Source organism: Salvelinus alpinus, chromosome 12 (genome assembly GCF_045679555.1).
Source record: "Salvelinus alpinus chromosome 12, SLU_Salpinus.1, whole genome shotgun sequence".
Lineage (NCBI taxonomy): Eukaryota > Metazoa > Chordata > Actinopteri > Salmoniformes > Salmonidae > Salvelinus > Salvelinus alpinus.
The window spans coordinates 15,676,717-15,695,273 of NC_092097.1; the positions used below are offsets into that span (position 1 = coordinate 15,676,717).

Here is an 18,557-nt window from a genome sequence, read left to right on the forward strand (position 1 = left end):
CGCTGTAAAACTGTAAGAAAGACTCCATTATCCAGTCGGAAGCGGACTGGCAGCTCGGAATTGCAGCCAAGCCCTGAGCATGGGGGGGGGGAAATAATTCTGTTCTCACAGTCTGCACTTGAGGGCAGGACAGTCTGGAGACGTCCCCTCTGTCCATCCCAAGAGAGTTGCGTTATAAAAACGCAAGAAGGAAATCAGTCAATTGAAATAAATTAGTCAGCCCTAATCTATGGATTTCACATGACTGAATACAGATATGCATCTGTTGGTCACAGATACCTTAAAAAAAAAAAAAAAGAAAAAAAAGAAGGGGAGTGGATCAAATCAGTCAGTATCTGGTGTGACCCCCATTTGCCTCATGCAGCATGACACATCTCCTCTGCACAGAGTTGATCAGGCTGTTGATCGAGGCCTGTGGAATGTATTCTCACTCCTCTTCAATGGCTGTGCGAAGTTGCTCGATAGTGGCAGGAACTGGAACACGCTGTCGTATACGTTGATCCAGAGCATCCCAAACACGCTAAATGGATGACATGTCTGGTGAGTATGCAAGCAAGACATTTTCGGGTTCCAGGAATTGTGTACAGATCCTTGCGACATGATGAAACATGAGGTGAGGATGGCGGGTGAATGGCATGACAATGGGCCTCAGGATCTCGTCAAGGGATCTCTGTGCATTCAAATTGCAATTGTGTTGGGAGCTTATGCCTGTCCATACAGGTCACAACAGAAAACCGTTCGCCCACCCAATGCCATACACGTGGTCTGCAGTTGAGGCCGGTTGGACATACTGCCAAATTCTCAAAAATAACATTGAGGCGGCTAATGGTAGAGAAATTAACATACAATTATCTGACAACAGCTCTGCTGGACATTCCTGCAGTCAGCATGCCAATTGCACATTCCCTCAAATGTGGGGGGGGAACACTTTGTGCATATGGAACATTTCTGGGATCTTTTATTTCAGCTCATGAAATCAACACTTTACATGTTGCGTATGCATTTTTGTTCAGTGTAGATAAACATACTGTTTTTGTTTTCAGATCATCAAAACCAGCCCCATAGTACTGTTAGCCACAGTCCTGCCCATTTCTGCAACCAACATGACGGAGTGAGATGGGAGGAGAAAGAAGCTTCAGTACACAAAAATAAATCACGCTTTTACATCTTCATCCAAAAATGCTCTATTATCTTATCCAGTGAAATGCCAGCACCTCCGTCAGACAGGAGACAGCAGTAGCTAAGGTTTACAGTAGAGTTCAAACACACCCCCAGCCTCATGGGGAAACAGCTCACATTAGAATAAAACAAGCCTTTCAAAGTCGCCTATTCTCTCACTCAGTATGAAGAGACAAAGAAAGAGGGGGAGGTAAGGACTGAAAAGGAAGGAGGGCAGAGATTTGGGACAAGAAAACAACCATACCTGTACCTCTTCAAAAGGTCCAGGTCGTGTAACAGCCAATGGGCTCCTTGGGCTTATTCAGAGAGGTGCAACGGTAAAAGGGATATTCCACTCTAAATACAACCCAACTACATAGGACCCACAGTTAGCATGCAGGTGTGTCTTCTCTGCCTGTCTGTGTGCTGTGTTCTGACGAGGTGCGAGTGTGTGCACATGGACATTAGAAAGGGAATTGTTGGTGCTGCAGTGCAGGGGAAGAGAAATACACAAAGAGAAAGAGGCACAGCAGAAAGAACATTCAGAGCACAGGAGCTTCTCTTCTTGAGAAGGCACCCACCCTCCCACACACCATCATGCAACCGATAGAAACCCGACCATGGCCGAAACAAATGTGTGTGTGTGTGTGATTTGATCACGCAGGGCTAATATTATGCTAATGGCTTCATTAATCAATGGCCAATGAGCCTTTTATCTGACAGCACAGAGCGCCAAGCCTGCTATGCCTCCATTCTGCCTATTGAGATAACATACCAGCTCTTCTCAGACTCCTATTGAAGAAGCAAAACACATGGTAATTTATCAACCTCATGAGGAAAGTTATTTGAAAAACAATATAAAATCTATACCACAAGTTTCAACTCGAGGGTAAATAATATGAACAATGAAAACACACCAGTCTACAGAGAGAGGAGGGTTAACTTTATACCTCCTCCACCACCCAGGCAGGAGCAGTGTGGAGTGTTAACGGTGTTGCTCAGCTGAAAAGCCAACATTCATTTCAGAGCACGGCGCATGATTTCCTCCTCGCTGGCTCCTCCCTCCCTCATGGATCTGTGGAGTAAACACAGGAAGAGAGCAGGCTCTGTTCCACACCAGACCTGGGCATTCCTGTGTAGCTCCTGCGGGGTCAAAAGTTTAGTGGTTTAAATGTTACCTTTCCTCAGCCAATCGCAGCAGCTGAACTATAACACCTGCAAATAATTCCACTCAAAAAGGTCTGACGCCAGTTTCACCACTACCCCCTCCTTCTTCCCCTTACTACTCCTTTTCTTTATTTACTCTGCCAATTTTGTTAGAGAATTTATGGGAAAAAGAGCATTTCCGACTGTGCAGAGAGAAAGAAGCACACGCAGTAGCTTTCAAATAAGAGGACGATTTGTCTTCATCACAGATAATAATATTACATCAGGTGACTCATGAGTTAAAAACTGAATTCCCATAATTAAAAAGAACCACCACCACATTTATAGCTGCAAGTGGTGAACTTGATCAAATGCGTCAAATTAGGTCAATCCATTTATCTCCACGGAATGGGTACAATATAGTGCATTACACTGTGCTCTACTGTACTGTCCAAACTTGTGAAACAGACCTCTATGATTGGTTCAGATTGTCAGGCCAGGGTAGACTGACCCAATTTTAAACTACTTTTCAACGTCCATTGACATTCGGTGTCAGTCGGTGCTTAGTGAGAGAGCATGCGGGTCACAGTAAATGGAAAGAGGGTAGATTTCATGGTAGTAGGGATGGACATTTGACATGACTTCACTATTCAAATAATATCCATACATTTTTTGGGGCTATCCGATGGGGATTTGCTCGAGCGACTCAGGAGTGAGTCGGTGCACACTGCTTGCTTTGAACACTAGATGACAGAAAGAAAGAGTTATGAGCTTAACATAACAGTATGCCATCTGTTTGACCAGAAATCAAAGCTTCCAAGATGTCTTCCAAGATGCCGTAGCAGTGGGATGTCTGTTTTAATTGTCTTGTCCCGTCCCTTGTATATATCGTTTTTCTTCGTATTTATTTTTAAATCTCAATTTCCATCTATGGACTGAACATACTCTTGCAACCCGCCTCACCCAATGTGGTATGGATCTGCAATTTTTTATAACTTTAGAACTGGAACCCCCTTCAGAAGCTAGCCAGCTAACTAGCTACTATCAAGTTAGCCACTGCTAGCGGTCATCACCGTTAACTCCGACATCAGTCAGCCTCAGCCCTGTCAACTCCAGCCTGCACAGCGCGATATCAACGCAGAGCATATCGGACTGTTTTTCCCTACCACAGCCCCGGATTCCTACCGCAAGCGCTGAACCGTTACATCGCAGCTAGCTAACTGCCATCCGAGTGGCTACTCCTGGCTAACGTCTCCGTCCCGAAGCAAGCACCAGTTAGCCTGGAGCTAGCCTGGAGCTAGCCTCGAGCTAGGACCATCTCCCGGCTAGCCGAAGAGATCCATCAGCCAATTCCTGGGCTACAATACCTCTTTTGCCAATTGGCCTGGACCCCTTTACAGCCGACATGGAGCCCCGCCGATCCATCACGACTGGTCTCCCGACGTAACCGTCTGAAGGGGTTTCTACCGGCGTCCCCCGCAGGCCCATCTGCTAGCCCCGGCCTGCTAGCTGTCTGAATCGCCGTGTGTCCAGCTCGCCTAGCTACTCACTGGACCCTATGATCACTCGGCTACACATGCCTCTGCCTTGTCCATTGCTGTTACGGTTAGTAATTTTTGTCTTACTTCACTGTAGAGCCTGCAGCCCTGCTCAATATTCCTTAGCTAGCCCTTTTGTTCTACCCCCCCCCCCCCCCACACATGCAGTGACCACCCCTGGCTCACATCCTACCATACCCTTGTCTGTACATTATGCCTTGAATCTATTCTTCCGTGCCCAGAAAGCTGCTCCTTTAACTCTGTTCCGAACGCACTAGACAACCAGTTCTTTTAGCCATACTCTTATCCTACTCCTCCTTTGTTCCTCTGGTGATGTACAGGTTAACCCAGGCCCTGCAACCCCCAGCATCACTCCCATTCCCCAGGCGCTCTCATTTGTTGACTAACTGTAAAAACATTGGTGTCATGCATGTTAACATTAGAAGCATCCTCCCTAAGTTTGTTTTATTCACTGCTTTTGAACACTCCGCCAACCCGGATGTCCTAGCCGTGTCTAAATCCTGGCTTAGGAAGTCCACCAAAAATCCTGAAATTTCCATCCTAACTATAACATTTTCCGACAAAAAAGAACTGCCAAAAGGGGCGGAGTTGTGCTCTACTGCAGAGATAGCCTGAAGAGTTCTGTCATACTATTCAGGTCTGTGCCCAAACAATTCGAGCTTCTACTTTTTTTCTTATTTTTTTAATCCACCATTCCAAAAACAAGTCTCTCACCGTTGCCGCTTGTTATAGACCCCCTTCAGCTCCCAGCTGTGCCCTGGACACCATATGTGAATTGATCACCCCCCATCTATCTTCAGAGTTCGTACTGTTAGGTGACCTAAACTGGGACATGCTTAACACCCCGGCCGTCCTACATTCTAAGCTAGATGCCCTCAATCATCAAGGAATCTACCAGGTACAACCCTAAATCCGTAACCACGGGCACTCTCTTAGATATCATCCTGACCAACTTGCCCTCTAAATACACCTTTGCGGTCTTCAACCAGGATCTCAGCGATCACTGCCTCATTGCCTGCGTGCGTAATGGGTCCGCGGTGAAACGACCACCCCTCATCACTGTCAAACGCTCCCTAAAACACTTCAGCGAGCAGGCCTTTCTAATCGACCTGGCCCGGGTATCCTGGAAGGATATTGACCTCATCCTGTCAGTAGAGGATGCTTGGTTGCTCTTCAACAGTGCTTTCCTCGCCATCTTAAATAAGCATGCCCCATTCAAAAAAAATTAGAACTAAGAACAGATAAGGCCCTTGGTTCACCCCAGACTTGACTGCCCTTGACCAGCACAAAAACATCCTGTGGCGTTCTGCATTATCATCGAATAGCCCCCGCGATATGCGACTTTTCAGGAAAGTTAAGAACCAATATACTCAGTCAGTTAGGAAAGCTAAGGCTAGCTTTTTCAAATAGAAATGTACTTCCTATAGCACTAATTCCCAACTTTCTTGGGACACTGAAGTCAATGAGAATAAGAGCACCTCCTCCCAGCTGCCTACTGCACTGAGGATAGGAAACACTCACCACCGATAATCGATCATTTCAATAAGCATTTTTCCACAGCTGGCCATGCTTTCCATCTGGCTACCCCTACCCCGGCCAACATCTTAGCACCCCCTGCAGCAACTTGCCCAGACCCCCCCTTCACCCAAATTAAGACAGTGGATGTTCTGAAAGGGCTGTAAAATCTGGATACTACAAATCTGCTGGGCAAGACAATCTGGACCCCCTCTTTCTAAAATTATCCACCGAAATTGTTGCAACCCCTATTACTAGCCTATTCAACCTCTGGGGATCTCAGACGATACGAAAAAGATTGTAAAGCTGCCGCGGTCATACCCCTCTTCAAAAGGGAGAGACACTCTAGACCACAGCTGTCAAACTCATTCCACGGAGGGCCGAGTGTCTGTGGGTTTTCGCTCCACCCTTGTACTTGATTGATGAATTCAGGTCACTGATTAGTAAGGAACTCCCATCACCTGGTTGTCTAGGTCTTAACTGAAAGGAAAAAACAAAAACCAGCAGACACTAGGCCCTCCATGGAATGAGTTTGACACCCCTGCTCTAGACCCAAACTGTTATAGACCTATATCCATCCTGCCTTTCTAAAATCTTCAAAAGCCAAGTTAATAAACAGATCACTGACCATTTAGAATCCCACCGTACCGTATCCACTTTGCAATTTGGTTTCCGAGCTGGTCATGGTGCACCTCAGCCACGCTCAAAGTCCTAAACGATATAACCACCATCGATAAAAGACCGTACTGTGCAGCCGTCTCCATCGACTTGGCCAAGGCTTTCGACTGTCAATCACCACATGCTTAAATCAGCAGACTCGATTAGAGGTCGACCGATTAATCGGAATGGCCGATTAAGTTTTCATAACAATCGGAAATCGGTATGAGCGCCGATTTGCCAATTATTATTATTATTTTTATTTTTTTACACCTTTATTTAACTAGCCAAGTCAGTTAAGAACACATTATTATTTTCAATGACGGCCTAGCAACGTTCTGCCTCGTTCAGGGGCAGAACGACAGATGTTTAACCTTGTCAGCTCGGGGGATCTAATCTTGCAACCTTACAGTTAACTAGTCCAATTCTCTAACACCTGATTACATTGCACTCCACGAGGAGCATGCCTGTTACGCGAATGCAGTGAACTAAGGTAAATTGCTAGCTAGCATTAAACATATCTTATAAAATCAATCAATGACTGTCATTGCTCCAATGTGTACTTAACCATAAACATCAATGCCTTTCTTAAAATCAATACACAAGTATATATTTTTAAACCTGCATATTTAGCTAAAAGAAATCCAGGTTAGCAGGCAATATTAACCAGGTGAAATTGTGTAATTTCTCTTGCGTTCATTGAACGCAGAGTCAGGGTATTTGCAACAGTTTGGGCCGCCTGGCTCTTTGCGAACGAATTTGCCAGAATTTTACGTAATTATGACATAACATTGAAGGTTGTACAATGTAACAGAAATATTTCGACTCATGGATATCACCCGTTAGATAAAATACGGAACGGAATAAACGTTTTGTTTGAGGTGATAGTTTCTGGATTAGTCAAAGGTATATGGTTTAGAGAGAAATAATCGACGCGTTATAATTCCTGTAATAACTTGCGGCTGAACTTGAAAGGGGTTCCTTCGTTATTTTACCGTTCATGTCTTCCATAGAGAATGTCTTGATCTACTTCAAATAAGGTCTGTGTTTCGCGGAGGAGCAGACTGACAGGGGACCATGCAGACAAGCTCTGCTTTCTGCACTACAACCCAAAACTTCTTAACTGGGAATATTGAAGACCCATGAAAGCTGGTGGTTCGTTTTAACATATGTTCATGTTATTTGAGACTAAATTGATTTTATTTATGTATTATATTAAGTTAAAATAAAAGTGTTCATTGTTCATTCAGTATTGTTGCAATTGTCATTATTACAAAAATGTGTGTGTGTGATATATATATATTTTTTTTCTTCTTTTTTATCTGACGATTAATCGGTATCGGCTTTTTTTGTCCTCCAATAATCGGTATCGGCGTTGAAAAATCATAATCGGTCAACCTCTAGACTCAATAGCCTTGGCTTCTCAAATGACTGCCTCGCCCTGTTCACCAACTACTTCTCAAATAGAGATCAGTGTGTCAAATCGGAGGGCCTGTTGTCCGGACCTCTGGCAGTCTATGGGGGTGCCACAGGGTTTAATTCTCAGACCGACCCTTTTCTCTGTATATATCAGTGATGTTGTTCTTGCTGCTGGTGATTCTCTGATCCACCTCTACGGAGACGACACCATTCTGTAAACATCTGGCCCTTCTTTGGACACTGTGCTAACAAATCTCCAAACGAGCTTCAACGCCATACAACACTCCTTCCGTGGCCTCCAACTGTTTTTAAATGCTAGTAAAACTAAGTGCATGTTCTTCAACCGATTGCTGCCTGCACCCTCCCACCCGACCAGCATCACTACTCTGGACGGTTCTGACCTAGCATATGTGGACAACTACAAATACCTAGGTGTCTGGCTAGACTGTAAACTCTCCTTCCAGACTCACTTTAAGCATCTCCAATCCAAAATTAAATCTAGAATCGGCTTCCTATTTTGCAACAAAGCCCCCTTCACTCACGCTGCCAAACATACCCTCGTAAAACTGACTATCCTACCGATCCTTGACTTCGGCGATGTCATTTATAAAATAGCCTCCAACACTCTACTCAGACTGCATCCAATTTGCTATCACAGTGCCATCCGTTTTATCACCAAAGCCCAAATTACTACCCACCACTGCGACCTGTATGCTCTCATTGGCTGGCCCTCACTACATATTCGTCACCAAACCCACTGGCTTCAGGCCGTCTATAAGTCTTTGCTAGGTAAAGCCCCGCCTTATCTCAGCTCACTGGTCACCATAGCAGCACCCACCCGTAGCACATGCCCCAGCAGGTATATTGCACTGGTCATCCCCAAAGCCAACACTTCCTTTGGCCGCCTTTCCTTCCAGTTCTCTGCTGCCAATGACTGGAATGAATTGCACATTTATTTATTTTTATATTTAAAAGAAATTAAATAAAAATCACTGAGGCTGGAGTCATATCTCCCTCTAAGTTTTAGCATCAGCTGTCAGAGCAGCTTACCGATCCCTGTACACAGCCAATCTGTAAGTAGCACACCCAACTACCTCATCCCCATATTATTACTTATCCTCTTGCTCTTTTGCACCCCGGTATCTCTACTAGCACATCATCATCTGCACAGCTATCACTAGAGTATTAGTGCTAAATTGTTATTATTTTCACCTCTATGGCCTATTTATTGCCTACCTCCCTACATTTGCACACACTGTACATAGATTTTCTATTCTGTTATTGACTGTACGCTTGTTTGTGTAACTCTTGTTTTTGTCGCACTGCTTTGCTTCATCTTGGCCAGGTCGCAGTTGTAAATGAGAACTTGTTCTAAACTGGCCTACCTGGTTAAATAAAGGTGAAATAAATAAACAAATAAAAAAAGCCACTGTCTAATTTAAGATGAAAAACAGCAGGGAAAGATTTTTATTTTATTTTTTTAGCTATGCCTTAATTTCCCCTCCAAAAATTGACTTTCTGCTTTCAATTGACATGCACCTATGAACATCACATGTTGGTGCTCATAGGTCCTTTTACATGGAAATGACCATAAAATCCACCTCTTATGTTGGTTCTAAGAACTATACTGGATTACAAATCTTCTCAACTGCATCTCTGTGCAAAAGCCCATTCAAGTATGGCAGGATGAATTAATTCATGTTCTACAAAAAGGCAGCTGAGGAACATTCAGCTTTCACCACCCATTTAGAATAGTGAAGTGGTAAAGGGCATTTGTTCTGGCTTGCACTTTAAAATATAACCTCTGTTTAGTTCAAAAGGTGTATCTACATGTTGGTGTTTCATCAGGTAGCCTAATATAAAGTATGATGGCAGAGCCTCCCGATGTTGGGTGCCTCTTTTGCGCATAGGGAAAGACAAGCTTCCTTTGCCAGGCTAGTAGCAATACGGAAAAAAACGAGACTAAACAGGAGATTATTCCTCTGCAATAGGATCCCTATCTGCACATCTGAGCCATTAACCTCTGACAACAGGGACCTGTCAAAGCACTGGTAGAGTCCGGACTCCTGGTACAGATCATCAGTTGGTGCATGAATGCAGAGCCAAGACTTTAAAAAAAAAACATATTCAGAATCTGAAAACCACCAAAATGGGTTTGCTCCTGTGTTTTCACCCCATTGCTCTACATCTGTGGAGAAAATGACAGCAGTGCTGTTCTGCTCTTAAAACATGGATCAACAGGTATCGGAAAGCAACCCTTGGATTGGGTGTTGCCTTAACAAACCACATGAAGTGTGACATCATGGTAACAACTGAGCAGAAGTAGCAAGGGTGGGAATATGTTAATATATTCCAAAAACAGTCCCCCACACCACCACTTAAGTAGTATGTAGTTGGGACAAATGTAAAAATTACAATAAAATGTGGTCAGGATTTGGTGTTGACAGTGTTGCTCGCTGTAAATCTGCAGCTGATCCTTCTCACTTCAGGGTGGAATTCTGTGTCACCCAAGACTTAACTCTACTTCTAGCTATGTGTGTGTGTGGGGGGGCAGACGTGGGGCAGGCAAGGTGGCAGTGTAGCAGTTGAGAAGTTCATCCAGAACTGACACTCCTCTGCCCGCATGACAAAAAGCATCTGGTAACATTTCTTCCCCCCCCCTTTTCTTTTCTCCCCAAACTTTAGAACGAGGTGGCCCTAAACAAAACACAAATAGTCTAGCTAACAATTTACAATGGTAACAAAACCAGGGCAGGGAGCTACCCTCCCATTCGGTTGTTCAGGTGAACCAGTTTTACAAGCAAGGGAGAGAAAGTAGAGACGGGTGGAAGAGAACTGTGTAACCCCCTTCCCCCTCCTTTACTACATAGAACTAACTGTTACAAAGCCTTGCTGGTTAGAAATTGGGATTTGGTGCAATGATTGCTTCAGGCTGCACGTTTAGCCTTCATAAGTGTGGATGGCTCGCATATGGCAGAATTACCCCTGCATTTGGGTATTACCTCAGAGTTGAACAAGAGGTGAATGGGGGAAGGATTTAAAAGGAAGTGATAGTAGTAGAGATACACTGCACGAAGTGATAGAGACTGGGGCTTGGTGGCGTCCATTGAAGGGGGGGAATTCTGCCTTTTAAGTTGCTCTGCAGTTCCTACTCATCCGGTCTTTAACTCACTCTGTCAGAAATGTAGTCTTAAATATTTCAACCAGCTAACCTGTTACGGGTATTTGTTAAGATGTGGGGCTTTGGTTCCCCTCGGGTGTGCGTTGACATGCAGTGATACAGTCTACTGTCGCCACATGAATGACTGACCTTGAGCTTGTTGTGCGGGACTGTATCGTCACGGAAATGTAGCGTCATACAACTGGATGCTACTTTAGCGCTCTTGCCAAAGAACCAGAACTAAAATGTTTTTAAAAAACACACAAAAAAACTGTATATATACAGTTTTACAAGTTTTTACTTATACTGAACAAAAATATAAAACATGTAAAGTGTTGGTCCCATGTTTCATGAGGTGAAATAAAAGAAGCTGATGGAATGTGTAATTGGCATGCTGACTGCAGGAATGTCCACAAGAGCTGTTGCCAGAGAATTTAATGTTCATTTCTCTACCATAAGCTAGTTCCAACATTGTTTTAGAGAATTTGGCAGTACGTCCAACCAGCCTCACAACCGTAGGGTACGAGTAACCACGCCAGCCCAGGACCTCCATATCCAGCTTCTTCACCTACAGGATCATCTGAGACCAGCCACCCGGAGAAACAGAGGAGTATTTCGGTCTGTTATGAAGCCCTTTTGCAGGGAAAATCAAATTCTGATTGGGGAGCCAGGCCCATTCAGTGGGTGGGCCTTGCTCGCAAGTGGGTGGGCCAATGCCCTCCCAAGCCCACCCATGGCTGCGCCCCTTCCCAGTCATTTGAAATCCATTGATTTGGGCCTAATGAATTTATTTCAATCGACTGATTTCCTTATATGAACTGTACTTCAGTAAAATCGTTGCATTTATATTTTTGTTCAATATACTATGACTGAGATGTGGTTGTCGTATTTAGCTACCTTAAGATGAACGCACTTTACTGCAAGTCACTCTGGATAAGGGTGTCTGCTAAATTACTAACATTTAAATGTTTCAAGTTAATGATCACGTGCACAAGTATATTGAAATGCCTTCCTTGCAAGCTCCAAACCCAACAATGCAGTAATCAACATCAATATAGCACTAACAATAAACAAGGCAGAACAAAAACACATGAGAAATAAAAATGAGAACACAGAAAAGTAAGAAGCTATATACAGGGTCAGATCCAGTACCATATTTACAATGTGCTGGGATACTGGAGTGATAGAGGTAGATACAGTATGTATAGGGATAAGGTGACTAGGCATCAGGATGTATGATAAAAAGAGTAGCAAAAGTGTAAATGATGATTGTGTGTGAGTGGAGTCAGTATAAATGTGTGCGCGTAGAGTCCTGTGAGTGTGAATAGAGGGCATGCAAACGTTTAAATAAAATACAAGCGTCAACTAAGATAGTCCGTGCAGCCAATTTGTTAGCTATTTAGCAAAGTTATGGCTTTGGGATAGAAGCTGTTCAGGAGCCTGTTGGTGTCAGTCTTGATGCACCGGCAATTTCGAAGCTGAGAGAACAGTCTATGGCTTGGGTGGCTGGAGTCTAATGATTTTCCAGGCCTTCCTTTCACACCGCCTGATATAGAGGTCCTGGATGGCAGGGAGCTCGGCCCAAGTGATGTACTGGGCTGTCCGCACCACAATCTGTTCGCCCATGCGATCCAGGGCGGTGCTGTTGCCATACCAAGCAATGATGCAGCCAGTCAAGATGCTCTCAAATGATGCAGCTGTAGAACTTTGAGGATTTATGTAAACTTTGTGTAGCCCAAGTGTGACTTAAACCAAACAAGAAAATGACACTTAACTCCACAAGAGAAAAAGCCTACCTATTCCAAGTTAATAAGGACCACCTACAGGGATAATTCAGGATTTTGACAATGAAACCCTTTATCTACATCCCAGAGTAAGATTCATTTGTGGATACCATTTTTATGTCTCTGCATGCAGTTTGGGGGAGGGGCTTGCCTGTTTTGCATTAATACATGTCACATATCAGTTTGCAAACAATGTAAAAAATATATCACTTAGTTAATAAAGCCGCATACAAACATGGTCTCTTTTTTGCATTCTTGAGTAAGGCAGCTCCAAAATGCAGGTGTTTCAGTCTAGCTCAGTGCTTTCTGTCATGATGGGGCAAGCCAGCAGAAAATAGAGCGTTGCGCTGTGATTGGCTCAGTGTTCTGTCACTCATGGGGACACTACGTCACCGCCAAGTCTAAGGATAGAGCTAGAAAATTCTAGCCCCTTTGGTGCTGCCATAGAGTTACATTAGAAGTGCCCATCCAAGAAGGCTCAAGGTCATTGGCCACAGATAAAATGAAGTCAAATCATGTTATATGTACAGCCGCTTTGGTTGGACTGATCATGTCAACATCATACTTTCGTAATCTTAGCTAGCAGTCGACATCATGAATTAAGTCGACAATCTACTGGCAAATCCTTTTTAATCCTTGTCATTTGAAAATAAATAATGAAGAGAAATTACAGATAAAACCTATCGGTGCTGATCGGCCATAAACATGACACAAGTTGGAAATTGCAAATTTAACAATGAGTCGTTTGCAAAGCAATCACTAGCCTGCCATTCAGTGGAGTGGCTGTGTGGTCCCAAATCTGGGATTAAGGGGCTCTATACGCCGGTGAACATATCGGAATCGACCGATACCGATGTTGGCATTTTTAGCTAATATCGTCCGATTCCGATATGTTCACCGATGTATCGTCCATGTCCATCTTAACGTCCGATGCGCAAACCCAATGTCAAAGCTGACGTGCATACGTATATAATGAAGGTACATGGCGTAAAATGTTGCAACACAGCATTCCTAAACTAGCCCACAATATCTGCTGTGTGGATCGAGCAGTCAACAAGTCAAGCAGTCATTTGAAAGAGTAACAACATTTCAGCGAGACAACAACTCAAAGGCGAACTTCATTAAAGCCAAGAATTGAATTCATTGCCCTTGACAATCAACCGTTCTCTGTTGTGGGTGATGTTGGCTTTCGTCAACTGGTCGAGTACCGTTTAACACTACCAAGTGAGTTATTTTTACGATGTTGCCCTACCGGAGTTACACAGTAATAGCGTCACTGCTATTAGCATCACGACATACATAGTATGGAACGCCATTTGCGTGTCAAAAAAGATACAGTAGCACTGTCAAAGCAGTACAAAAAAAAGTCAGCAAACACCGGCCACGAACGATGTTTACAATACTGTGTTGGTAATAAAGCGTCATTTGTTCGACCGCAACTTCTGGGGTAGCTAGCTTTACCTTGGTACCTAGCTAGCAACAATACTTTTATTTTAAAGGCAAACCGCAAAGTCCACTATTGTGGCTAATCCTTATTGTGGCTAGCTTCACAAAGATAGGTCAAACCATTAATCAAATAAGAACAGTCTTATAAATTAGGGTTATTTTAGATGATGGCACCTCCCTATATAGTTAGCTAGCTAACTATAGCTACTGAAACAGACTGTCGTTTTGCTATGTTTTTGGGGAAGAACATTGTTTGCATCCATGAGCTAGCTAGCTTTTTTTATGGCCAGCACTGTATGTGCGCGAGACAACTTTTCCAGCGTCATAGCATACGTATCGATAAATCGTTGTGATGTATGAAATACGAGTGAGTGTAATAACTACGTACAAAAAATGTATGAACGTGTTAAATTATTATGTGACGGGCAGTCATATTCAGATCCTGATTGGTCAAATAGTGTTATTTGACACGACAAATAGTATCTTTTTCGACATGTAAAGACCCCAAAAAATCCTGGTTGAGAATGAAACGACTGAACAACAAAACAGCACAGCAAGTAAGTGAGAGAAATAGGTTTGATGATGTTTTACTGCTAATGGGGCCATACGTAAATGCCAACAAAATAACTTTTTGGTCAGTGTGTGTGTAACCTTAATTTAACTAGGCAAGTCCATTATGAACAAATTCTTATTTACAATGACGGCCTACCCCAGACAAACCGGGACGACCCTGGGTCATTGTGCGCCGCCCTATGGGACTCCCAATCACAGCCAGATGTGATACAGCCTGGATTCGAATCAGGGACCGTAGTGACGCCTCTTGCACTGAGATGCAGTGGCTTAGACCGCTGCATCCATGTGTGTGTGTTAACTATACTAGAATGCTTCAAAGGCCGCTCAAGTTAAATATCTGTATTGTTTTTTTGGCAAGGAAAATATTGAATATTGGTATCGGCCAAAAATATCATATCGGTGCATCACTAATGATAAACATTCAACATTGGCCATGCTGTCAATTAAGCATGATTTGTGCCGTGCTCAAAACAACCGTTAAAATCGGAACTGCGAAAAATTGACTTCAGTGAGTTCAAGACAACTGGTTAGTCGGGAATAAATGAGCTCCGACTGCGAAAATACGTTTTGAACGGTCATCCAATTCAGAATTGTAAATCCAGCCACTTTCTGGAGCTACGACCTGAAGATCAATGATGTCATCATGATTCAACCTCATTTCTCTCACCCTAATAATTTGGTCTGTTTACCCCTCTTAATTTCACCTACTGTTCTGACTTCGTGGCACACATGTAGCCTATAACCTGTTTTAGAGAGATGTAACCATTGAATATTGTATGAGCTTTCATGGTCTGCTTATATGCCCCCTTTATTTATCCTACGGTTCTGACTTGGTGTACAGGGAGAACACTAAGAACGGCCCATGTTCTATATTCTGTTGCTGTGCATTTCAAAAGTGCTAAACAAATAGTCACTATAACTACGGCCGTTCTAGCTCGCTCATTAATGTCTAAATCTAAATTACGGATTGCCTCTTATCTGCTTGTCGTCCCCTTATGCCATAGTTCAATTGTCATTAGAAACCACATTTGTTTAAGCAAGTCAGCCATGTTTTCTTTTTAAAGGCAGTAAATGAGGCAGAATTAACTGTTTTGCTGATAGCCAAGTGTATCGGTGGTAAAATGCTGGGACTACTGTTGGGACAGCTTTATGTAGGCGGTTTGTGGGCACCGTTTGTCACCGTTATAGTGCAATTAATGTATTGATTAGTTTTGTGTAGTGGCTTTGCTGGCATGCATCCCACTTGTTTTTGTTTGTTGCCCAACCAAGATTTACATGCTTAAATCGCCGTTGGTTAGCACAATTGCTAACTAGCATTAGCGCAATTACAAAGTCTATGGTAACTGCTATTATGCTAGTAGATACCATATACTTCCAGGTATTGTGGTAAAGCTAGTTAGCATTGGCTCACGAAACTACCTTCAACTTCCTTCATACTGGATGCAGAGACAAAAATGTTATCCATGAGTTAATTTGACTGTGGAAATATTGCCCAAATCCCAATGTAGCCTATCCCTTTAAGCTCCTCACTACCGCTCCTCTTTTACCCTCAAAAAAAGGGTACAGGTCAAAGAATCAAATTCCAATTAGGAAAACAAGCAGGCTTTCCTTTCAGCTCGCTGTGTCATCAACAGCCCTTCCGCAGCCACTACTCCGATCTCCCCACTATTCATCTTGTTAATTCCACACACACACCAAATACCTTTGATCCACCATCCTCTCTCAGTAACACACAAACACACCCCTTACGACACACTAAAAGAATGCCATCTATTCAGACATCAATGGAGCAAAAATGCAGCGTGACAAAGACAGAGTGGAGGTAGTTATCAAAAAGGGCCTCGCCACCACACAAAAGGTGATGAGGCATTCGCTTATTTTCCCGCTCATTCTTATTGATGGAAGTAAAACTCCACGCTTTGAGGTGGCAAGGATGAGGGCAATTTTCTTATACTAACAATTAAATAAGGCCAAGAATGCTCTTTCAAATCCTGAAGTCTTACTGCTGACAAACACCAACTCAAAAACACACAGTATCCAATCAATATGCCATGGAAATCAATGGATTGGTTCATCTGCTACGAAGCTCTGACACCACAGAGAGAGAGAGATGTTCCCGCTCCCATGAGACGAAGCCCGTTAATGAGAACACAGTAGCAAAACAGACAAAGAGCAAAAGCAATGCATCCAAGTCACTTCTTCAGCCCATCTGTAGTCAAAGAATCTCCCAGAAGATTGATTCATTGTTAATGCAGCCTGACACCCTGTGTGTGACAGAAAGAAAGGGAAAGAGAGAAGGGGGATACAGAGGCTCCATTTGCAAAGAATATGAGTAGCAGCAGCAGTTCATTGGGTAATTTCCCACAGTGGCCACTGTTCCCCTCCTACAAACATACTAACACATATAGGCCTACACTGCTAGAGAAGATGTAAGAGTGCATTACATTTAATTATTTATTCATGATAAATAAATAGGCCTAATCTCAAAATTAAGAGACCATGAAGACCACCCAGTAAATAGGCTAGCTCAGTGGCCTTATTCATACTCCAGGCCAACAAGCCAAAAACCATACACACATTCACCTGACACCATGCTCGCCAGCCTTACATGTCACATGTGTGGGTAGTGGTGTGGAGGAGAGAGGATGTGTTATAACTAGGGCCTCAAGCTTTTCTTGGTCAGGTCACATTGTTAGGAAAAACTCCTGGCCCTACTTAGAAAACTGACAGATAGGCATGGCATATAACACAACAGATTTTTTTTAAAGTCTGAAGCCAGACACAGAGCATTGAGTGTTGCAAGAGGAGATGTGTAGGTCCTCCTCCTGTATATGTGCGCGTGAGTATCAGTAAGGGTGCTTGTGATTCACGTGTTCTGCCAGCAAGCAAAGACTGACTGCACACACCTAGACCTGAACCTTAAAAATCGAAGCGACATGACTCACGCTCCATTGTCTGTCGAGTTACATGAGCAAGCTCTCAAAGAATGCTCCCTTACCGCCTCAGAAAGTGAATGTTCAGCATATACAGAGATCAGTAGTTACCCTTTTTTTTTTTTTTTTTACCAAAACTCAATGAGGAGTTTGCACTGCAGAGTACACGTTCTCGCTAACACACACACGTGAATTTATACCAAAACCATGCACCATCAAATGTCTACACTACAGTAAATTAAAATGTAGCCTGTGAACTTGAGACATATGGTGTCATAAGTAGCCTATTCTGTACCGATGTGTGACATGTAGCATAGACTAGAGGGTTTCACGGGTGGCCTGACGTCCGTATCCAACCCTCCCCTTTCCGTTGTACATAGTAGTGCTGGGTCATTAACCGTTACAATCACAGAGATACTTAACCTGCTAGACTACACAAATAGAAGAGTTCACTCACAGTCGAAATTAAATAGAATTGGTTCTGAACATAGCCCATCAATTGCCCCTCGGATAAACTTTGTAACAAAAGAGGAGTAGGTATGAAAGCAGTCCGAAACCTCCTCGAGGAATGCACATTCAAAACGACAAATTTGGTCTCGCATCATCAGGTAGAAAGAACACTTCATACAGCCTAAAATTACGTAAATAAACGAACACGATCGGAACTAACGTTACAAGGTAGGTTGGTTGCATTGAGGTATACTAAGACGGGTGAAACCTCTACCTATTCCAAGTAACTCGGCACATCAGATCAACAGGAACATTTGCCACATGTTTAAAACCCAAATCAGTGTTATCAACAAAACACTTTAAAAACTTGAAAAGAAAACACCGGCTATTAGCAGAAAAACTCACCCGCTTCAATGCATTCATTGAGTCCACCACTCCAGTTTCTTTTTTGCCTCTATTAACTCTCCGCCATCTTCACCACTGTGCTTGTTTAAATGGGAAACACTCCCAAAGCGCAAGAAGCCAGGGGCGTATTCATTATGCCGATTATGTTGCAAAACGTTTCTTAAACGAAAGCAAAGGGAACGAAACGAGGAGGGACCTACCTGAATTTGTCCAATAGAAACTCTCGTTTTGTTTTACAACGAACAATAGTGTTTCTATTGGACAGATTTAGGTAGGTACCTTCCCATTGGCTGAACTTGTCCAATAGAAACGCTAGTTTTCGTTGCAAAACGGAACATTTAGCAATTGTTTG

At 43.2% G+C, this 18,557-nt stretch overlaps 1 protein-coding gene across 5 annotated transcripts in view; it reads right to left on the minus strand.

Annotated features, from left to right (window-relative positions):
• Positions 1-18,345, minus strand: part of LOC139536562 (nuclear receptor coactivator 3-like) — a 43,948-nt gene extending 25,603 nt beyond the window's left edge. For 4 of the 5 annotated variants that reach the window (XM_071337187.1, XM_071337186.1, XM_071337183.1 and 1 more), the window contains exon 1: positions 18,206-18,345. The gene's annotated coding sequence lies outside the window, so the exon portion shown is untranslated. Of the gene's footprint in view, positions 1-2,108; positions 2,302-18,205 lie in introns of all 5 variants that reach the window. The other variant, XM_071337184.1, reaches the window with a different exon arrangement.
• Between the last annotated feature and the right edge of the window lie 212 nt (positions 18,346-18,557).